Source organism: Psammomys obesus, unplaced genomic scaffold, assembly GCF_907164565.1.
Source record: "Psammomys obesus unplaced genomic scaffold, mPsaObe1.curated_primary_1811, whole genome shotgun sequence".
Lineage (NCBI taxonomy): Eukaryota > Metazoa > Chordata > Mammalia > Rodentia > Muridae > Psammomys > Psammomys obesus.
The window spans coordinates 10630728-10654687 of record NW_026596039.1 but is presented as its reverse complement, the minus strand read 5'-3'; the positions used below and the strand labels follow the sequence as shown (position 1 = coordinate 10654687).

At 47.6% G+C, this 23960-nt stretch overlaps 1 protein-coding gene across 1 annotated transcript in view; it reads left to right on the top strand.

Moving 5' to 3' along the window:
* The first annotated feature begins 21719 nt into the window (after positions 1 to 21719).
* The window catches only part of Zbtb16 (zinc finger and BTB domain containing 16), a 183295-nt gene continuing 181054 nt past the window's right edge, over positions 21720 to 23960 (top strand). The window contains exon 1 of the mRNA XM_055622230.1: positions 21720 to 21974. The gene's annotated coding sequence lies outside the window, so the exon portion shown is untranslated. The remainder of the gene's footprint in view (positions 21975 to 23960) is intronic.

Here is a 23960-nt window from a genome sequence, read left to right as displayed (position 1 = left end):
TGACTACTCCTTTGGCCTCTAATGGTGACCAGGGTTTATATAAGGTTTGTTACAATTTTTGAGACAAATTAGGAGGAGGAGGAATCCAAAGAAAGGTAGAGAGCTATAGTGACTTGAATGAGAAATGTCCTCCAAAGGCTCATAGGCTTGAACACTTGGGCACGGTTGATGGCGAGACAGTGGAGAGGTTATGGGACTTTAGAAGTGGAGCCTTGCTGGAGAAAGCACCCCACTGTGGATGGGCCTTGAGCATCAGGAGCAGTGGTTCTCAACCTTCCTAATGCTGTGGTCCTCTAATACAGTTCCTCATGTTGTGGTGACCCAGCCATTAAATTATTTCTTTGCTACTTCATACCTGTGATTTTGCCATTGTTAGGAATTGCAGTGTAAATACCTGATATGCAGGATATCTGATACGGGACCCCTGTGAAAAGGGGTTTAGAACTGCTACTTCTTTGGCCTCTAGTGGTGAGAAAGAACTGCTGACTTAGAGTCTCCCATACTTCCTGTTCTTTCTTTTTGCTTCCTGAGTGTGTGGTTGAAATTAGGATCAGCCAGCTTCCTGTTCCTGCCACCATGATTTCCTGATCTGTTGTCATGGCTTCCCTGCCAAGATGTACTCTGCCCTTCTAGAACCATAAGCCAGAATAAACCCTTTTGTGTGTGTGTGTGGGGGGCGGTGTCAGGTTTATTTTATCACAGCAACAGAAAAGCACCTAATACAGTAGTTACCAGAGTCTTGGTCAGATAAAATCCCATGGTACGTGTATGTGGGGTTTCCAGAACTAAAGAGGTCAGGGCCCTTCTGATGTTGTCTGACCATGTGAATGTCTATCTTGATCTGAAGATGTACATGTGAAGTATACTCACAAGGACCTGTTCTTCCTTCCTTACCCTAGCACACACCCCATCTTCCTCCTCAGTGTTAAGGTGGCTTCCTGCTAGGGGAAGCCTGAAAGGCCGCAGGAAACCTAAGCATCTTTGTAGTTTGTCTGAGGCTTGGCCTCCTCCTCCCATCTACTCTCCCAAGTGTTCAGCGCAACTTCTGATGAGGCTGGGAGCTGCAGGCAATGACCCTGGAGTATGACACTGAAGGAGAAATAATTCAAGTTTACACTAAAGAATGGTGCAGGTACAAGGCACAGCCTGTCCCAGAGTCAGGGAAGCATGACATAGTTAAGATGTAGAGAGTGAGGGCTGGAGATGGTGCCAACTTGTTAAGGGCTTAAAGGCAGGGCTCACTGGCTTACCATAGCCAGAAGGGTTCTGGGAGGTTTTTGTTTTTTAAGGTTTTTATTTTACATGTGTGTGTGTTTTACCTGTATGCCTCACTGTGCACCACCAGTGCCAGGTGCTCATGGAGACCAGAAGAGGGCACTAGATCCCCTGAAATTGGAGTTACAACTGTGAACTACCTTGAGACTGGAAATTGCTCAGTCTCAAGAGCAATTGAGAGACAGCCAGTGCTCTTAACCCCTGAGCCAACTCTCCAGCCCCTCTGAAAGGTTTTTTGAGAAAGAGACCGAAATATCCATTCTTATTCCAGCAGCTATTTGCAGAAGAGCCTGTCTCAAGAGACACATAGAAACAAGACAGTAAAGCCGGCCACACCTTTCCCAGCAAAGGGCTTCTTTGACATGAATCAGGCTGTTTCTAGACAAAGAAGTTATCTGATGACCCCCATAGCAAAGGCAACTTGCTAAGAGCAGGGCCAGGGTGAGGGGAGGGAAGTGTGTGGGGCGTGGCCCCAAACATAAAGAGATATCATTCTTTGAAGTTATGCAAGCGCTTGAGAGTGATGTCTCATAGGGCCGGAGTGTGGGTCAGTTGGCAGAGTGCTGGCCTGGCATGCACCAAACCCTGGGCTTGATCTCCAGCACTACATAGACTGGGCTCAGCAGCATGTGCCTATAATAATAATAATAACAATAATAATAATAATAATAAATTAGGAGGTGAAGGCAGAAGAAATTTAAGGTTATCTTCAGCTACAAAGTGAGTTGGAGGTCAACCTGGGCTACTTGCGACCTGCTCCTTAAAAAAAAAAAAAGATGGATGCTTTCTGAATTCTGCACCCTGGTCACCTTGGTTGCCTTGTTCTGGTCCTGGTCCTGGCAGTAAACCTATCAACAGCAGGTCCAGTTTCAATCTCTCTAAGGGGAGGGATGGCCACAGAGAGCCAGCAAGTCTGTGCTCATTTGTTAGATTCTCACACGTAATTGTAAGAAGGCTGGCCAGTGTTGTGACAAAACAGGTCTGCTTCTCAGCTTTCTACTTTGGGCATCAGGTGTAATAGCTTCAGAAGGCTGTAAAACATTAAACGAGACTGAGATGGGACAGCACAGAGAATAGTTACTCAGAGGCTGTCAGGTGGTTTGCCCTCTTCTGGAAGGGTGCCGCCACACCCTTAGAGAGCAGGGACACAAGGACGGTTGAGGGCTTTTCTTTGATTTTGTTTGTTTGTTTGTTTTGCTTTGGTTTTTCAAGACTGGGTTTCTCTGTGTAGCCCTGGCTGTCCTGGACTCCTTTTGTAGACCAGGCTGGCCTCCTGAACAGCGGGATTAAAGGTGTGTACCACCACACCTGGCTTTGGGCATTTCTTTTTGTAGCACTGGGTAAAAACAAATGAAGTATGCAAATGGCCTATGGAAAGACATAGTCTTCTCTCCTTTTCTGGCTGTTAACTATTTAAGCCTGGATCCCACACTCTCAAAAAAACATGTTGTATATTTGTGTAAGCTTTCCTGGTAGTCGAGAAGAAAGATGCTTATTGTATGCTTACTATGTGGTAAATATCGTCCTTATGAAGCTGGGTGCCCTATGCAAACCATGGACTAGGCCTCTGCTCTCAGAAGCACAGGTTAAATAGAAGGGAAGTCTGAGCAGGCTTTAGGAAAGGTAGCCAGGAAGTGAGCAAGCAGTCAAATAAAACAAGAGAAACAGTCTCTAGAAAGTGCTAGGAGAGCAGGGAAGGCAGAGGGATGACTGGGATAAGGGCAGCAGGAGGTGAATCTGAGGACAGTTGTGGGGAGAATCTGGCTGGGGATGTCCTGAGACTACGGAGCCGTGCAAGCAGGAGTACAGTGCTGTGAGCTGGAAGATCTTTGCATGCAGAGAAGAACGGCAAAGAGCCTAAGGTGGGAGCCGGTGATCTATAGCGGTGTGAGCTTGGGGTCAGCTGTGCGCCATTGGGGCTTGCTTTCTGGAAGAGGCAGGAATAGGTGTGTCTCTAGAACTGCCGCACACCAGACCTACATTCGAATCTTCATCCGTACTCTTTCATCTTATTTGGGTCACTGCTGAAGTCTTCTGCAAGTGTGCTGGCGTGCCCCATCTTGTAGTCCTTCCTCTGACCTGGCCATAACTTCACCACTGATATTTCCTTTTCTTTCTGTAACCACAGAACATCGTTGGCAGAGGCATCTTGCCATTTCCTGCCCACACTGAAGCCCTCACTTGAGCTTGCTCTAACCCTCTTTGTATGTTCCTGTGGGTGAGGGTCCCCCAGTACCTGGGCAAGTACACAGGGAGGGTCAAAGTCACGATGCAGTGTTCTTGCTTTAAAAATAACCCGGCTGAAGCTTCAGGCTTAATTTCAGTGAATATTAGAAAATATTGTAGAGCAGAAGTAGGGATAAAGCCAGCTGATCATTCCATGTTACCCTAACTTGAGGGGAAATACCTTGCTCAAAGACAGAATATGACTGAAGAGATAGGCCTAAGGGCACTTCTAAAGAATAAAGCAGATGGTTTAAAATAATTAAAGATACACTTGAGAGGTGGAGGCAAGCAAGTTGCTGTGAGTTTGAAGTCAGTCTGGGTAACACAGTGAGTTCCAGGTCAGTCTGGGCTAAATCGTGAGTTCCAGGCAAGCCTAGGCTACACAGGGAGTTCCAGGCGAGGTTGAACTTCAGTGGGAGGACCGTGTCTCAAAACAGACAAAATCCCCAAACAAAACAAAACAACCCCCACAAAAGACTGACATTTTTCCATGTAACAACTCCAGGACCCCCCCCCCAATTTATCTTATTTTATTTTTGTGGGACTGTGGATGAACCTTGGAGCCCCAGGCATCAAATTCAGGTCTAGGCTCGGCAGCAACCATCTTAATCCACTGAGTTGTCCTCCCGGCCCAACTGCTTTTAATTTCATTTTGAAACAGGGTTTTATTAGTTGAGCCTAGCCTTGAACTTATAACCTAGCTGCCTCAGCTTCCTGAGTAGCTTGGATTATAGGGATGTATTACCAAACTTGGTTTTACTCCAGAAGAAACTGAAGCCCAGAGACAAGTGACTTGCCAGGGCTTACACAGGAAACCTTTGGTAGAGCCATGAGACCAGATCTTCTGACTAGAAGATTCTAATGTTCATGGCATTGCAGTATGTTCATTCTGTGCCTAATGGGACCAGAAAAAAAAAAAAGACATTCCAGAACATCTAAAGATATATTGAGACTGGGGGGGGGCATTAGCCCTCCATCATTATTTTCTTTTCCTTGTCATTAATGGTAAACTCAATAGAAGAAAACCTCTTTCCAGAAAGAGTCAATAGTGAGTCTTTCTTAGGAAAAAACATCGGTGTATAACCAGCCACTGGGAAAACTTGTTTGAATGTGTCCCTAGAAATAAAGTCTCCTTTAATGATGGAGCTTTGCAGAAATGGGTCTCCATAAACCGGAACCATCCGCAGCTTGCAGTAGGCTGTAGTCAATTTATAGTTTTTCCTGCTTTTCATTACATTCCTCTCCCAGGTAATATTTTTGGCATCTTATTTTTAGATATGAGTGAGGGGGTGGAAGAAGATTATTTTAAAAAACTGAAGTCTAACATATATATCACTGGAGCCATATGTAATATTAACCTATATGCAATTGGAAATAGTTCTTTCGTGCAGGCTGTACATGGTATCTTTAAATAGAGGAGGCCAGAGCAGGCTCGGTGGCACACACCTTTAATCCCAGCACACAGGGAGGCAGAGACAGGCAGATCCCTATGAGTTTGAGGCCAGTCTGGTCTATAGAGAAAGGCCAGGGCCACTGAGAGAAACCTTGTCTCAAAAAAACCAAACCAAAAACTAAAATTCCCAAACAAACAATAAAAGAAACTTCAAAAGAGGAGACTGGGCAGGCCATGCAGCACATCTGTGGAACTCCTGGTGACTTCCATCTTTGGCTTCCTTTTACATGATTCCTTTTTCCTGGGGGCCCCCAGGAAAAAGCTAGTTTTGGGTCTCTGACAGCCCTAAGCTTGCTTCTGGCATTGTCCTTTACCAATGTGGAATTTCAGCCGATTTCCTTCACTTCTTGGAGGTTATATAGACTCTAGTTGTTCTCGTCACTTTTCTTGTTTTGTGACAGAACACCCTGCAAATGCAACTTCAGGGAGGCAGGGTTTATTTTGGCTCGTGATTTTTAGATTTTATTTAATTTTTATCTTATATCCATTGGTGTTTTGCCTGTGGATGTGAAGGTGTCCTGGAAATGGAGTTACAGACAGTTGTGAGCCGCTGTGTGGGTGCTAGGGTCCTCTGGAAGAACAGTCAGTGCTTATGAATGCTGATCCATCTCTCCAGCCCTAATTGGCTCATGATTTTAGAGACTACAGTCAGGGAGTATGTGGCAACTCAAGCTGCGGTGACAGGAACAGGGGCCACTAGTCACACTGCCCCTGAAGTCAGGAGGCAAAGAGAGGTGAATTCTGGCATTCTGCTTGCTTTCTTCTTTCTGGTCTATCCAAGACTCCAGCCCTGGAATAGTGCTGTTCCCCATTCAGGCTGGGTCTTCCCTCCTCAGTCAAATGTCTCCAGAACTTCTCTCTTGCATAGACCCAAAGGTTTGTCTCCTAAGTGATTTGAAATCCTGTCAGGTTGACAAAGAAACCCAAGAAACCAAAGCTTGGGTTTAAAAATTGGCCAAACTTTATGGACAGCAGATCTAGGTTTGAGACCATGAGTGTGAATTTTTTTTTTTTTTATGTGTGATATGGTGCTTCTCCATGGGGCTGTGAGCATTGCTAACTCCTAAATGCACACATTCATTAACTGTGCCTGCCAGAATCATGAGTATCAAGTTAGCTGAGAGTTGATGCTGCTCTATCATAAGGACTAGAGTTCACAAACACCTGTAACTCCAGCTCCAAAGGATCTGATGCCCCCTTCTGGCCTACTTGGGTAACTGTGCACGTATACTCACATACATACATACACTCACACAGAAATAATAAAAAAAAAGTTAAAATATATCCACTTTAAATGAATATGTCAAAATGGCTGTCCCTGGGTATTTGTATACATACATACATACATACATACATACATACATACATACATACATACATATATACATACACATACCTACACTAAATAATATAAATACAGAACAAATAATAGAAATTCCCCAAATGTAAGTGATCTCTTCTGCCCGGTCACACTGAGACCATGGACATATTTCTTATAACACTGTGGCCATCAGTGCTGGATTATTAATGATGGAGAGTTTCAGTCCTCCTGGCTCGAGATGTGTTACGAACTCATGTTTGGTCACCCAGTTTCATGACCCTCGGTGATGGCTATCTCAGTTGCAAACTGGATAAACTCCGCAGTCTACCAGTGAGATGGACCTCTGGGCATGACTGTGGTAGGTTATGCTAGCTATGTTAATTGAGGTTAGAAGACCCATCCACCGTGGTGGCAGGGGACCCTGGACTGTATGAAACAGAGAAAGGGAGCCGAGCACGGACACCCCTGCACTGTGCTTCCTGACTGTGCGTGAAATGTGACTGCTTGCGTCTAGGCTGCTTGACTTTCTCACCATGATGGAGTATAATCAGAGTAAACTCTCCCTTCAGAGTATTTCATCACAGCAACAGGGGAAAAAAATAGGACATCCTTAAAGCTGGCTTTGCGCATCAAAATTTTCCGTATGCCATGACCAAAGACTTCCAAAAGGTTCACGACGTATACCAGGAAAGCAATTCCAGAAGACTTCCAAAAATAACCGAATGCCTTCTGTCACATTCTCATGATGGCCCCGAACTGGCCCTGGTCCTCTGTCCTGGCTCTGCAGCCCTGGAACCGTGGGAACACTCTACCACCACCCCTCTGCTCTGCATCTTCTCGATTAAGATAATCAGGTGAATCAGGGGAGATTTGAGTCTCCTTCTGCTGGAGAGATGACCCAGCCAGTGAGCGCTTGCCATGCAGGCATGAGGGTCTGGATTAGGATTTCCAGCATCTATATAGAAAGACTAGGCAGTGGACACGTATAATCCCACCACGGGGAGGAGGATGTGTAGACACATGGGTGGATCCCTGGAGCTTGCTCACCAGCCATTCTAACAGAATTTGGGAGCTCCAAGATCAGTGAGAGATCCTGTCTCAAAAATAAAATGAGACAAAGAAGCAATTGAAGAAAGCAACTGACATCAATTCTGGCTTACACACACACACACACACACACACACACACACAGGCACTCTGAAGACAGCGTGTTCATTTTTTTTTTTTTTTAAGTAAACTCTCCCACCTTACAGCTTTTCCTGGTTTACATAAATGAGCACATCAACACCTCTCAATCAGAGTCCTTATTTAGGGAAAAAAAAAACGGAACAGCTTTATCAGCCAGCCCACTTTCCATAGTAACCCATCACCTGTGAGTCCTGCTGTCAAGACAGACATGAGATCTGAAGAGAAAGACAGCAGACACATTGTCCTTGGCCTGTTTGCAGAGCTCTGGGTCAATTCTTTACAGCACCTGTGCTCATCCCTCCATAACTATGCAGTGTCATAACAGGTACCATGGACACCAGTCCCAGGGTCTGTCCCTCCAGGAGTGGTTCCTGGTGACACTGCTGTACTTCTCCATCTCCCTTGTGGGGCTTGACTGGGAAACCCTTTCCATCACCACCTGTAGGAAACTGAGAAAAAACTCAGGTCTTAGCAAAAGCCTTTTACTACCCACACTTCTGCTTGAGGCAGCCAGGCAAGGCTCCTGGTGTTCAATTTCCAGTGAAGAGAGCCTCTTACCTACTTAGGATGGCCAGGCAACTGGATTTGGAAAGTCCAGTGTGTGTGTGTTGATAGTTTTGTTTTGTTCTTGAGACAGGGTTTCTCTCTGTAGCCTTGGCTGGCCTGGATACTTTGTAGATCAGGCTGGCCTTGAACTCACAGAGATCTACCTGCCTCTGCCACCCCAAGTGCTGGGAATTACAGGTGTGTGCCACTGTGCCTGGCTGTCAAGTGTGTTTTGAGTCATTTTCATCCCACTTTTTTTTTTTTTTTTTTTTTTGTTTCATTAAGAGAGGCTCAAATGCTTCTGCCAAGAGCAGTACAAGATAATTCAGAAGGGGAAGACAGAGGGGCCAGGGAGCTGACTCAGCAATAAAGCACTGGATGTGCAAGCTGAGGATGTGATTTGACTCTCCAGCACTCAGGTAAAAGCCAGCCATGGTGGTGCGCACCTATAACCTCAGCTGTAGGCACAGAGACTAGTGGCTCCTGGGTGCTTGCTGTCCCTGTCAGTCTGTTCTAATGGACAAGCTCCAGGTGGTTCACTGGCAGATTGTCTCAAGAGAAGGGGATGCCTGGAGTTGACTTATAGCTTCTACATATGTATATACAAGTGAGCATACCCACACACGTGTGTTGGAGAAGGTGAGCCACTAGGGATGGGCTCTGAGGTTTCTAAAGCCTGAGCCAGGCCCAGGCTTTCTGCCTCTGACCTGGGGATCAGATGTAACCTCTCAGTTACTGCTCCCGCACTGTGCCTGCCTGCTATAGCACATGCCCCAATTAAACGCTCGCTTTTATAAGTTGCTTCAGTCATGGTGTCTCTTCACAGTAATACAAAAGTACCAAAGACAGACATGGACACACAAAAAAAGAACAATGGCAACGATAACTGGGGTAAAGAGGGTCCAAGTTGTGAGTCTGCGGAACAGTCTGCCTGCTTCCTTGTGTTCTTGGGGAGGTTGCCTTGCCTTTCTGGTTCAGCTTCTTCCCCTGTGAAATGGGAATGACGAGAGAACCCACCTTGTGGGACTATTTGCACGAATAAGTATTGGACTCATCATGAGGACCAGTGCTCAATACAGTATCAACTGTGGCTACCACCATGTAAACACTGCTCAATAGATGACAGGCATGGCTAACGTGGCAGCACGCCTGCTGAATTTTCACAGCCGTTCCACATAAACTACAAGACGGTGTAGGCGGAGTCCTCTCCAAGAGAGAAGAAGATGGAAAAGAGGTAGGCTAGCAAGATCAGACTACACAAAGAAGGCAGAGCTAGGTTACAATGTCTCCCTCTCCAGAGCCTCCCCCACCTGTCTTTCCTGTTTCTAGTCTTTGTTTATCAGACAGTAAGCTTCCTGAGGGTCGAGTCTTGATTATTTTCTTTCTTCAGCTCTGAGGCACAACAGGCTTTTGAATAGACAAGAAACCTCCATCCTGCCTGCCTCCAACAGTGCCATGGGTCGTTGGGAACGGTGTCTCTTTTCTTCTCAGGTTTTGCAGAGACTGAACCCTTCAGAAAATCAAGACAAGCTGCCCACACGAGGAACTGCCATTCCTGCCAATGTGATTTCTCCACAAGGAGGAAGGAGAAAGACAATGTGAGTGGATGACAGACTAAGAACCATGGATCTGGGGCAGAGGAGAGCTTGTGTGACACTTTCTCCTGTCCCTGTAGGCCTGGATGCCTGGTTCCTGAACTGATAGTCATAAATATCTATAATGTCATAAGTATATATAATTTCGGTGACCTAGATACACTTCGGAAGTGGCCATTGTTCCAGCAAATTCAGCTGCTCAGCTAAGCATTCTACTAATAAATGGATGGCAAGGAAAAGAAATTGGTTGACAAATTATTTCTGACTATCAAGGCATCCAGAGAAGACCTCTTTTCCAGATCTTCCCATAATGCCTAGTTTAAGATCTTGTGAATATGAACAAAGAACACAGGATACCTTTAAACATTTATTTTATTTAAAAATATTTTTCCCTCTCTTAGTCACTGTCCCTTTGCTGTAAAGAAAGAGAGTCCACGACCAAGGCAGTGCTTACAAAAAGAAGACATTTAATTGCGTCCTTGCTTACAGTTTCAGAGGCTTAGTCCGTCATCATCATGACACGGAGCATGGCAATACACATGCTGCTGGAGCAGTAGCTGAGAACTACATCCTGATGAACAGGTGGGGGGGGGAGACAGAGACATAGAGAGAGACAGAGAGACAGTATTTGATGTGGGCTTTTGAAACCTCTAAGTACACTCTCAATAGCACACTTTTTCCAACAAGTTCACACCCCTGAATTGTTCTAATCCTTTCAAATAGTACTACTCCCTGATGACCAAGCATTCAAACCTGAAAACCTACGGAGGCCACTCCTATTCAAACCACCACATTCCTCTCCCTGGCCCCCATGGGCTTATGGCCATATCGTAATGCAGAACCACAGTCAGTACAACTTCAAAGGTCCTCATAGTCTATCACATAGACACTATCACTGTCTCAACACTGTTTAAAAGTCCAAAGTTTGAAATCTCTGAGACGCATAATAATCTCTTAACTGTAGACCTCCATAAAAACAAACAAACAAACAGCTCACATGCTTTGAACACACAATGGCACAGAATATACACTACCATTTCAAAAGGGAAGAAGGGGAGCATAGTAAGGAAATATTGAGCCAACACAGAACTGAAAATCAGAGAAAACTCCAAATTCTCCATCTCCATGTCCAATGTCAAAGCCCTCTTCAGATCTCCAACTTTTTCCAGCGTTGTTCACTGCAACACACTTTTCTCTCTTGAGCTGGACCTTGTCTGCAGCTTTCCTTGGCAGGCATTCCATGACTCTGGCACCTCCGACATCTTGAAGTCTTCGACACAATCCAGGCTTCTCCTTCTCGAGACGTCCATGCAGGGATGTCCCTGACACATGCCTGGCCACAGCAGCTTTCCTCAGCTGTGGAGATTCCACAACCCCTTTCTTGACTGTAAAAGCTAGAATCACAGACCCAAGCTGCCAAGTTCTGCTATATGATGGAGCTGGAACTTGGCCTCTTCATCTAATTACATTAGCATCAGCTTTCTGTTATTGATGGTTTCCTTTACAGCTTGTCTTTAATCACTTTTCAGGAGTTGGAAGGTTAGCTGGTAGGGTCTTCTTCCCGGAAGCCACCATTCCTCTTATCCCAGTTAGTATCAGCTTTTCCTTCAAACTCTTTTTTTTTTTTTCTAGAGAGTATTCCAGTGCAGAGCACTGGCTGTTCTGGAACTCACTCTGTAGACAAGGATGGCCTTGAACTCAGAGATCCACCTGGCAAAATATCACAAGAATGGTTTCTAGGCCACTTCTAATATTCTTCACCTCTGAAACCTCTTGAGCTGCCATGATTTGCATTGCTCTCAGCACTACTCTCTTCCATGCACCTACTAGAATGGCCTGCTAAACCCTGCTTAAAGCATTCAGATGCTTTTCTAATCCAAAGTCCCAAAGCCTTCCATAGTTGTCCAAATAAAAGCATGGTCGGGCCTCTCACAGCAATACCCCAGTCCCTGATATTAACTTCTGTCTTAGCCACTGTCCTATTGCTGTGAAGAGACACCATGGCCAAGACAACTCTTATAAAATAAAGCATTTAATTGAGAGTTTGCTTACAATTTTAGTCATCATGGCCAGGAACATGTTGGCACACCTGGTGCTGGAGCAGAGGCTGAGAGCTACATCCTGACCCACAGGCCAAGAGAGAGACACTGAGCCAGGCACGGGCTTTTGAAACCTCAAAGCCTACCCCCAGCGACACACTTCCTCCAGCAAAGCCACACATAGTCCTCCTAAACCTTTCAAAGAGTGCCACTCCCTGGTAATTAGTCATTCAAATATATGAGCCTGTGGGGGCCATTCTTAGTCAAACTACCATAGCCATTGTCCCAGGAAGTTTCAGCTGCTCAGTTCAACATTCTGCTAATAAATATATGGCAAAGAGAAGAAATTCTGGCTGACAAATTATTTCTGAATATTGAGGGGTCCAATAATCTCTTTTCCAGCTTTTCCATAATGTCCAGTTTAAGATCTTGTTAATATGAACACTGGATACCCTTATAATTTTTTTTAAGTTAAAATTTTTTTGAGCAGCATCTCTTTATGTAGCCCTGGTTGTCCTAGAACCCACTATGTAGACCAAGCTAGACTTGAACTCACAGAGAACTGCTTGCCTTTGCCACCCAAGTGCTGGGATTAGAGTGATGATATCTTTCCCAGTCCCATTTCCCAGATTTAAAGTTTGTTATTTTTTTAAGCACGTGTGTTTTGTGTATGTGCACATAAATGCAGTTACCCCCAGAGTCTAGAAGAAGGGGTTGAGTCCTTGGAGCTGGAGTTAGAGTAGGCTGTGAACCGTTTGGTATGGAGAACCTCAGTCCTCTGTAAGAACAGTATACACTCTTTTTCGGTTTATTTGCTTGTTTTGTCTTTTTTTTTTTTTTTTTTTTTGAGACAAGAGTTTCTCTGTGTAACAGTCCTGGCCTTCCTGACCTCTCTTTGTAGACTAGGCTGGCCTCAAACTCATGCTTTTGCTGGGATTAAAGGCATGCATCAGCAGGCCTGGCCAGTGTACACTCTTGACCTCCAAGCCCCTCTAACATCTCAACACTTGTGTTTATTTGTTTCTAAAGGTAATCGCTTGTAGTCCAAGCTGGCCTTGAACACTCCGTCTTCCTGATTCTGCCTTCCCAGTGGTGGGAATTACAGGTGTGTTCCCTCATGCTCCGTACTTCTCCATCTGGTCAACACACATCTCTCACCGCAGGCTGGTAGGATGATTCGCTTTGCCAAGCTAAAGGAACACTCATGTGCTTGCTTCCCTGTGGGGAGACACCTACTGGGCACAGTGGGCAGATGGGAGCCAGCAGCTTCACTGCAGACCCCCTGGTCCTGTGAGCATAATGCTAAAGGTTAATAATAATCACAACAGGCAGCCCATCACTGCCTCCCTGTCTGGCTGAGAGGTTTACAACTTAAACTCATGGCAGAGGGAGAAATTGGCTCAATCACTTGGAGTAATGGTACATGAAGAGCCAGTTGGGCATGACCACTACTTAGCTCAGGGAGGTGGGGCTGCTGCATTTACCACCGGTACACGCTAATAAACACAGAGTGCTACAAGGTGAAAATTAACACCCCCTGCCTACCTGCCCTTACTTTTCATTTACCAGTTTGCCTTGCTCTTTACTAAATAAAGGGGACCAGGCTGGGAGAACAGGGCCCCAAACCACTATGCTTAACCACAAGTAGAATCTAAGAATTAAAGAATTAACAGCTACTTTTTTTTTTTTTTTTTTTTTTTTTTTTTTTTTTTTAAATCAGGGACTTATGTAGCCCAAGCTGCCCTGGAACTTTCTATATGCTGAGAATGACCTTAAACTTCTGATCCTCCTGTCTCTACCTCCCAAATACTGAGGCTATAGGCAAACCCCATCTATACAATGCCAGGGTGACATCCAGTGCTTCATGCATGCCAGGCAAGCATTTCCAGCTGAGCTACCTCTCCAGGCCCCTACTTCATTCTTTAATATATATGTGTGTGTATTATGTATAATATATATGTATATGTGTGTGTACATGCTCCTAAGTGTATGTCCGTGCATCATGTAAATGAGTCCTCAGAGGTCAGAAGAAGCTTCAGGTCCCCTGGAACTGGAGTTACAGTTGGCTGTGAGCCAATGTGTGGGTGCTAAGAATTGGGCATGGGTCTTCTGGAAGAATAGTACATGCTCTTAACCATTGAGCCATCTCTCCAGCCCCAACTTCATGCTTTAAATGAGTTGTAAACCGGACAATGTGGAATATACCAACAATCTCAGCACTTAGGAGGCAGAAGCAGGAGGATCACTGCAAGTTCAGGGGCAGCCTTGACTACATAGCCAGAACCAGGCCATCCAGGGCTACATAGCAAGATCCTGTCTCAAAACAAAAACAACCAACCAACAAGCTGAAACAAAAACAAGAGAGAAAGAATTTAAAGTTTATGAGCTCCATGAGCTCATCTTAAACTCTCCTACCAGAATATTTGATAGAGGGAAGTGGAGAGGTTACCTGACATCAATTGTTAATAATATCTAATGTTTCACCTCTTTCAGTGATGGGCTGGAGCCCAGATACTGGTCTGTCTAGGTAAGTGCTTCTCTACTGAGCCACCTCCCAAACCCTTGCTTTGTTTTTGGAATGAGGTATCACTAATCTTTCCAGGGTGGTTTTAACTTCAGTATGGGGCTGTAGACATGTAATACCTGGATGGCTTTCAGATCTTTGTGCATCCTTGCAGTGACTTTAGTGAGGTAGACTCCATGGTGGCCCACAATTTCCAGGTGAGGTTTTGCAGTGCAGGACTCACTCAGATTCTGTGTGGTAGACACAGTCCTGAGTCCCTTGGATTAGAACGGAGCCTAAGGATTCAGATTCCTCTCACCCTCATGGCTCTGCTTCCAAAAATACCTGTGCTGTGGGGTCTGGGCAACAGTTTTTTTTTTTTTTTTGGGCCAGTTCTGTATATATTCATGAATCCACTTGATCTATCCTCAAATATGTCTAGCCGACTTAACAGCTAGGCTCTTGGGCTGGGAGAGGGAGTGCCACACTGAACAGGACTGAGACCTGGCCTTCTGGAAGCTCCCACAGGAGGGGGTGGTCAGGGCACACACCAGTTACAAGGCAGATGGTGGTAAGTATGATGATAAATGTCCAACTGGTGCAGAGGAACACATGGAGGAGGGAAGAGATAATTCTGACAGAAGGAGGAATAGGGAAGATTACTCAAAGACCTAGCAATGGCTTTCAAAAGAGAAAAGACGAGTGAGCGTGGTAAGGGAGGCGGAGAACCAACAGTCTGGTTTGGACCCCACAGCAGCCTCTGCTCTGAGGGATTTTCCAAACCTTCACCCACTCAACACAGAGGGCAGTACGGTGAAATGTTCTTTAGGCAAAAGCTTTGGGCATTCTTTTATGTTATCTTAAAAACTGATGTGTATTTTAGATTCTAATCTATAGGATATTAGCATTTGTTTTGTTATAATTTTGAGATAACTGGTTTACATTACCAATCATTGAACAACATAACTTCATTTGGGTTTGATATATAATAACCCTGATATATATAATTTCCTTAATTTTTTTTGGCCAGGCATGGTAGTTTACATCTTTAATCCCAGCATTTAAGAGCTCAGGAGACAGAGGAAAGAAGATCTCCAAGAGATTGAGGCCAGCCTGGTCTACATAACAAGCTCTAGGCAAGCCAAGGCAAGAGTCCCTGTCTCTTTGGGGCAAGGTCTTACTAAGTAGAGACCAGGCTGGCCTTGAACTTGCAGAGATCACCTGCCCCTTCCTCCAGAGTCCTGGGATTAAGGGTGTGCATGATTACATCAGGCTACACACACACACATATAAAATACGTCAGGGTGTGTGTGTGCTTGTATGTGCCCAAGACACAATAAGGAAGTAGAAGTCAGAGGACAGGTTTGTGAAAGTCAGTTCTCTTCTACCATGTGGAGCCTGGAGATGGAAGCTGAGTCCTTAGGTTTGACAGCAAGTGTCTTTGCCTGCTGAGCTATCTCCTTGGTCCCTGACAATTTCTGTTTGAAGAATAACTCCAGAAACTCAGCACTGAAAGCATGGCTGCAAGCAGAGTTTTCATGCATTCTGCTGGCTTGCCTTTTTCCCTGGGCCAGGGTAAATGAAGATGTGTGCTAGGAAATGATAGTGACCCATCCCAAACATCTTGGGAGGCCATTTTGTGATTGTGTGAGTATGCATGCACAGACTAAGACAGCGCTAATGACATTACCAGGTGATAACAGTTTCACAGACGCTATTTTATGAGTATACTGTCATATATGTGGCCCATTATTGACCAAAACATAGTTATAATGTGCCTAAGCATATTCTGCTTTAAGGACCCTCAGGAGGCCAGACCTTGTTTTGCAGTCAGCCAATGGTAACCACAGGTGTGGCCAGTACTGGAGGAATAATGTGGGTTTTAAATATTTCTTTATTATGAGGAAAGGCATGTCTAATAACTTAGCAAAAGGCATCCCCAGAGGCACCGCCAAGAACTGTGACTTTATATTCTTCCAGCTTTGTTCATAGCTGTGGCTCTCCCTCTGTAAAATAGCTGCTTTGCCCCCTCTCTCTTCTCTCTTTTTCTCTCTCTCTGTTCAGAGCTTTTTTTTTTTTGGGGGGGGGCAGTCTCATTATGTAGCCTTGTTTGGCATGGAAATGGCTAAGTAAGCTAGGCTGGCCTCAAACTCATAGATCCCCTTGTCTTCTGAGTGCTAGGATGAAAGCCATGTGCCACCATGTCTGGCTTGCTTGCTTAATTAATTAATAGACAGGATGTCACTATGTAGCTTTAGCTGGCTTGAAACTTGCTTCGTAGACCAGGTTGGCTTTAACCTCACAGAAATCTACTTGCCCCTGTCTCCCCAGTACTGGGATCAAAGGTGTGCGTCATCACTTCTGGCCCTGATATATTTTTTAAAAGATATATTTTTATTTTAAATTATGTATATATGTATGTGCTGGTGTGTGGGTATGTACATGTGAGCGTGATGCCCAAAGAGGTAAGGAGAGGGCAATAGATCTCGAGGTAGAGTTACAGGCCCGTGAGCCTGCAATTTCAAATGTGGGTGTTTGCAATGGAATTCTGGGTCTTTGCAAGAGCAGCAAGCTTGTTTTCTTTCTTTCTTTCCTCCTTCCTTTCTTTCTGTTTTGGAGACAGGGTTTATTTCTGTGTCACCTTGGCTGTTCTGACTTGATTTGTAGACCAGGCTGGCTTTGAACTCACAGTGATCCTCTTGCCTCTGCCTCCCTGGAGTGCTGGGATCAAAGGCAGGTGCCACACACCCAGATTATGCTTTCTTTCTTAAAAAAAAAAAAAGTATTCATTTTAATTTTATGTGTGTAAATGTTTTGCCTGCATGTGTGTCTGTACACCATATGTGTGCCTGATACCCACGGAAGCCAAAGAATATGGTGCTGGTTCCCTTGGGACTGGAGTTACAGGCAGTTGCAAGCTGCCATGTGAGGGCTGGGAAAACGAAATCCAGGTCTTCTGGGGAACTAGCCCTGGCTCTTGACCACTGAGGTATCTCTCCAGGCCCCAAAGCAGCCTTGGAATCAAAATCTGCAAGGATAAATTGGAGAGTTAAATAGCTGCCTAGTGAAAGTTGGACACCTCAAAAATGTGACGGCTTCCCTTCTTCCCTGGTTCCCAACAAGGAAACAGAATTTGGTTTGTTTTAAAGGCCCCATTTCCTCAAGGAGAACTTGGGGGTTAATTTTCAGCATGGTGCCTGGGGACTGAGCAGTGGGTCTCTCATTACCCATAATGGGAGTCATGCCGATTCCCTCCATGCATGCTATATGGAAAATGCACCCCTCGGTAGCTACAAAATTTTGGTTTTGAAACTGAGGCTGTCTTTTTCAGCACAAAACAGATTTCTAGAAACACCCAAAGCTATCCGGTGTTGGCCTGAGGCCTGCGTGAGTTTGTGTGTAAGGAAGAAAACGTGTGTGTGTGTGTGTGTGTGTGTGTGTGTGTGTGTATAAGCCCCTCCCCAAACAGCAAGAATAAAACACTGCATCCTGTAGCTGATAGTGGAAGATGCCGTATCTCACCCCAAAGCTTTGTTGGAAACCTTATAAACCTGGAACACAGTTTGTGACACCCAGTGAAATGCTACACTGTCCCACAATAACCTGAGCCTTGCTGCCTGTCATTAAGGGACCTCTCTTATTAAACATCTCTTTTTTTTAAATGGCTGCCATCATCTGGTCCCAGTGTACATTAAATCCCATTATAATTATAAACACACTTCACCATAACATCCCATTCAGATCTCATCCACACTGCCTACCCCCTCAGGGCATCTTTGCACTAATAACAACTCAGATTTGCTATTTGAGTTGACAACATTAGGTTCCAAAACCATTTGCAATATGCTGGGTAGAGAAAGAGGGAAGAAAACACTTTCTTGTCCTCAGTCATAGAGATCTTGGGGGTCACAGTGACCCCAGGATGCTGGGGCTAAATAAAAAAATAATTCCCTCCTTTGTTCCTCTTTGAAAAGTTGTTCTCTAGCCAGGTGTGTTGGTCCATAGAGCTTATGTAGTGAGACCCTGGTTCAACCAACCAGTAGATGCCAGGCGTCCTTGGCAGCTAGAAGAGATGCCTAAATTTGCAGTCTCCACTGTTCAGTGCCTCGTGGTGGGAAAAGGATGATGGAAATTATCGTCTAAGCAACCATCACCTGGTTGGGTTTTCTGAGCCTAAACTACCAGAACATACCAGTCCTTTTTATTTTTTATTTTTATTTTTGGAAGGTGTGTCTCATGAGGTTGTGTCACTCAATTCACTTATGGAATACAGGATGGACACACTTAGGGGAATCAAACCCAGGACTTGATGTCTGCTCATCAAGAACTCTAGGTGTTAAATGGCATTCCTCCCCCCCCACATACACATACACCGAAGAATTGAGACTTTCCATTCACATGCAAGTAGAATACTCAGGCACTTGAGTATCTAGTAGATGTTTTATTGTCATTCAAAACTCCCTTTCAGGGGAAGGGAAGAAAGTGCAAGAAGCCTTATATGATAGTCAAAGAGTCTCTTATGTTGGTGAGCTGCTTACCTAGCCCCATCCTGAACAGAGAAAGAGAAAGGAAATTAAAAGCCCTGGTTGTTTCTTTGATTTCTCTCAGCAGAGGCTGGGTAATCTAGGCATGAAAGGCTTGAGCTTTGCAGTCACACTGTGTGATTCAAAGCATCATGTTGGGCGCGAACAGTCTACAAGCCTGAGCTTGCATGTGGACAGTTGTAGAACGCCAACAGGGTCATTGGAAGGATTAACTAAAACAAGACAGGTAAGATTCACAGGGGAAGCACTGAATGAATTATTACTGCCACCATCTCCTTCCTCTATGTTTCCCTCAGATGATATGCTCTTCCACTAGCCTAGCCTGAAGAGGCTCCATGGCTGGGAGCTACGTAGGGAGAAGAGATGAAGGAATGAGGGGATTTTCAGTGGAATGCTGCCCAAGGGTTAGCTCATCTCTGTCTCTGCTTCTAGCAAGATTAAGACTGAGGCCTCTTGCATCTTGTCAAGAAAAACTTTAAATCAAGGTTCTATGTTTTGTGTCTGTTTTTGAGGGAAGGTCTCACTAAGGTGTCTGGGGCTGGCCTCAGACTCACAGAGTTCGACCTAGGATAAAAGGTCCACAGTGCTGGGATAAAAGGCAAGTACTGCCAAGTCTAGTGGCCTTTTGCCTTTTTAGGAGCTGAGTTTCCAGTTTCCCTTACCACATCTTTGAAGAAAAAAGAAAAACCTTAAATGACAGAGAGAGAGAGAGAGAGAGAGAGAGAGAGAGAGAAATTGTTCCTGTGATTTTTTTTTTCCACTCTGCTTGGTTTTAGGACTTACCATATGAAATCTCTCAACTGCGGAGTCTCATCGCCTTCCAGGATCCAAGGACACAGCTCTGGCTATAAATGGTGTCGGTTTGAGAGTGGGGGCTGCTGCTGCTTTATCTGGGCCCAATAAACCTTATCAAACTGCTGCTCAGCCAGCCTTCATCGCTAAGTGGAAATGCTCTGGAGCCCAATGCTGGCACTCAGCCCACAGCTTTGCCTGCCTTCTCCCTTTCTGTTACCTTCCCCACCTCTTAAATCCAGGCATTACTCTCTCTTTAACACTTACTAACAAGGGCTGGGCTCTTTAATGGGCAGAGTTTATGAAGCAAGGGAGATTTTCACATAGAGTGAATATGGTGGGGGTTAGGGGGAGGCCAGAGACAGACAGGAGAATTGTTCTTTCTTTTCCATTGTGTCCACAGATTCTCTTTCTCTGATTTGAGGATTAATGGGAGAATAGGATCAGAGGTTAATTGTGCGCCTCTCCGGTGACTGCTTGAGAGAGGCCGGTAGGTGGATGTGGACTCCAGACAGCAAGCCCACTTCAGGCAGGGACTCAACAAGTGCAATGGTTCCATTCCCCAGGCTAGACATCCACGGGTGTGTGTGGGGGGTGTCTTTCCTGCTCCCTTAGGCTCATTCACTCTTGCTTTCTTTATAAGCAGTTTCTTCTTAACTTTCCTCACATCCCCTTTGCCTTAGAGGGGGCTGGCCTTAACTTGAAAAATCCGGCAGCCTTTATACGGGGTTGCTTTTTTATTGCGTATTAACTGACTACAGGCCTCATCCATGGGATGCTGTCCATTAGAGGTTAACTCAACGGCTGCTTTCTCTCTTCACTTTCCAGTGCTCTCGTCTGCTGACTTCTGTCTCCCACTGCTAGTCGGGGAACTTGAGTGTCACTTACTACGCTGGAATGCCTAGTCATTATGACCACCACTGTAGCAGTCCCCTGGGGACCGCGTGTAAGCTTTGCCACCTGATCTTCGTAGGCTTTTGTCTCCGTTCACCGCCCACCTTCCTCCTCCTTTACCTCTTGAGGCATCAAGATTCGGTTTTGTGCGTTCAGTGGGAGATCCGTGGCCCCTGACTGGTAAGTCAAGGATACAGCACCCCTAACTGAAGCCTGGACTGCTAAGACCTCATGATTTGAGGGTGGGGCTGTGTGGGTGACTTTTCTGAGACCCCTGGGTGGCGCTCTCCACCACACCCCCAACAATGCGCTGGGGCTTTTGCCAGAGGCCAGAGCTCAGAAAAGTACCTTTCATTCCCAACCCCCTGCCCAGCTCAGTGTGAAAAGCGGGAGACGGAGCTTTTCGCAGCTGAAGGAAGGACATTATTTTTCTTGGTCTCGCTACCCTACGGTTTGTCGTCTGAACTCCGGCCTTTAAAGTGGCCTAGCTGCAGAGGGGGAAAAGTACTGTAGAGCGGCCCAGCGCTCTTCCGAACTTACAGTCGCTCGGGGAGGCTGAGCAGAGCTAGGCGCAGGCTCTTCAGAACTTTCCACCCAGGTTCCTGGGGCTGGGAAAGATGTGGGGAGGACGCCCGAGTTTGGGAGTAAGAAAGTTTTACTGCTCAGGCCTTGACCTCTCAGCTTGCAATTACCCAGAGAGCCAAACCCAGGTGCCGCCCCCTACCAGGTCTCCACTGGCCGCTCTGGATTTGACTGGCCAAATCCCGCTAACCCCTGCGGGGAAGGCCTGGCTTGGGACTAGGGAAGCGACCCGTTTAAAAACCGATGTTTAGGGTAGGGAGGATGCGATCCGAGTCCCGAGGAAAGGTGAAAGGCTAGATGCCACACACTGAAGTGGTGCAAATAAAAGAAATCGGACAAAACTCTGCTAAGGAGCACCGGAGTTTGGGACGCGTGATACACTACGTGCCCAGCGGAAATGAAAAACTTGGGGCTCCAGCGGGGACTGCTCTTCCCACTCATCCTTCTGGCCCCTTGGGGGTTGCTAGGACCTCCGCGGCTCCTCTTCCTAGCAACCTTTTGCCCTCTCCACCTAGCCACGAGCAGCAGCCGCCGGTGCCGGGGCAGCAGCTAGATGTCAGGAGAAGCCTGGAGCGCGGAGCGCTGGGAAGGGAGGGGAGCGCCTGCGAAGGGAGGGCTAGGCTAGGAGCGCGCACGGGCTCTGCCCGGGCGGGGGGGGGGCGGGGTGGGCGGGCCGGGGCCGGCCGGGGGGGGGGGAGGGGGCAGCTGTGGGCAGCGAGCCGGGCTCGGCCGCCAGCACTAAAGATGGAGAGGCGCCGGGGCCTCGCAGGGGAGGGGGCTCGGCGTTGACGTGGGACGCGGCGGAGGCGCCGCAGCCGGTGGTGATTTGCTAACCTAGCGGCAGAGAGGAGTTAAGGGTGATGAGAGCGGGTACTGCGAACTGCCCGGCGATGCCGCCGCTGCCGCCGTGAGATCCGGAGCAACAGTTCCCCAGCAACACCCCTTCCCGGGTTCCAGGCACACCCCTCAACCCCCAGGCACGCACACCCACCCCAAGGCTCCAGGCTCTGCAAGCGGTGAGTGTGTGTGTGTGTGTGTGTGTGTGTGGAGGGAACCCGGGAAGGACACGCACCGCCCAGCGATCGCCTCCCGCCGGGGCGCCCCGGGGCGGGAGAGGTTTTAGGCGGGTGGCGCTAGCTCTGGCCGCTCGGCCGCTGGGCTCGTGCGGGGCTCTCCCGTTGCTGCCGCCGCCCGTACCGGTTGGGGGTCAGCTGGAAAGCGGAGCCGAGGCTGTCAGCTTGGGCGCAGCTGCCTCACCAGCCTTCCTCCTCGGGGCACGCACGGTCCGGGTGAGAGGTGGCAGGCCGGGCGGTCTGCCGGGGCTGCGGGCGCGCGTGGCCGGGGACTGGGTGGCTTTGTACAGCCAGGGACCGGCGGAGGAGCGGAGAGCCCGTGGGTGCTCATATGTATGCGGACCTGTGCGCTTGGCGTGAGATAGGATTGTGCCTTATTTATTTGTATTTATTCGCTGGCCCCGCTGGGGAGCTAGAACCGGAGGAGTCCAGGAGTGGACCTGGGGGTGGAGAGCGGATGAGAGGGGACTGGGTACCCGCTCGGGTTTTGTTTTCTTTAAGAGAAAACGTGGTGGGATCTTTTTTTTTCTCCCTCTTGGTTGGACTTGATGCCCTCCTTTTTTTAAGGAGAGGGGAGAAGCTTCGGAGAGACTCCACCGCTCCGGGTCCTCCTCGGCTCTCGGTGGGAGCAGCCGAGGTGCCGGAGCTCGCTGTGCGCTCCCGGCCCCGCCCGGTGGGTTCCCGGGCTCTGCACCTGATGCGTTCGGGATGTCTTTTTTTTTTTTTTTTCCACCCTGGCGCGCCGGCTGCGAGCTTGCCCAGCCCCTCGCACGCTCCCGCACGCGCTCGAAATGCGCACGATCCTGCCAGCCTGCGGACCCACCGGAATGCACGGACGCGCTCCGCGGCGGCCGGCTCGCCTCCTCCCCGCCACGCTCCCAGCGTGTCTCACTCCGGGCACGCCGGCTGCTGGTGCGGGAGGTCGGGGACCCTGCTGGCGGCTTCCCGGGGGTTCTCGATCCTGGGTGGGAGACGGAGGGCCGGGAGATCTCTTCTCACTTGGCCTCCCGCCGCTCGCTGCCCGGCTTTTGTGCTTCTCCTTCTCCTCCGGCGGCTGGCGCCGAACGGCCGGCCTAGCAGCGGCGTCCGCCCCGCTCGGACCTTCGCCTTTCCCCGGTCTCTTTCGCTTTCCCTCTTTTCTTAGCTTGGTTCCCTTTCTTCCAGACACCTGACTTGCGGGGAAAAGTTGCTCTGCCAAGTTTGCCGAAGTCCTCTGCGAGTCCCGGCGTGGGGTCTCTGGCAACGAGGGGTGTGTTATGCGATCGATCCTCTGGCGGGTTAGCGCTGTCTTTGCCCAGAGCGGCCGGGCTAATCACTGCACTGGTCGGATCGCGGGTTAGGGAGAGGGCACCCTGGAGGCCCAAAAGGCTCCTCTGGACAGCGAACCTTCTTTATTTTGGCTTCTACCCCTTAGTTCTCTGGAACTCTGATCTCTGCCGAAAGCACACCATCGTGAAGCCTCTGATGAATGGACGTCTCACCCTTGCTGATGCCTCCACCCCCACCCCGTTTCCACTTGGGGTGGACAGTAAGAGTGGCCAGCCAGTACTGTTAACTCTTTCTACACGGGTTTTGTGCCTAAGAGTCCTTAAGACTCCTGTTGAGGGTGAAGGCTAGCTCTGTGAAGAGTGGGTGAGAAGCCTGATTCTCTCCACTCTCTCCCCAGGCCATTCATTGGCTGTGTGAGATTTTGGCCACCAGCTAGACAGGCTGGGACCTGTGCCCGTTAGGTCTTTCTGTCCATGTCCCAAAGGCTGTTCAGAATCAGGAGCCTCGCCTTCATCCAGACCACGCTCTAGGAGAGGCCTTTGTGTTCCAGCCTTGTTTTCCCCTCCTGGACTTAACTCACACAGGAGATGCTGGTGTGTCCGCTTTTCTCCTTGTCACTGGGCTCACCAGCACATGGGGGACATCCAGTGCGGCATTCCC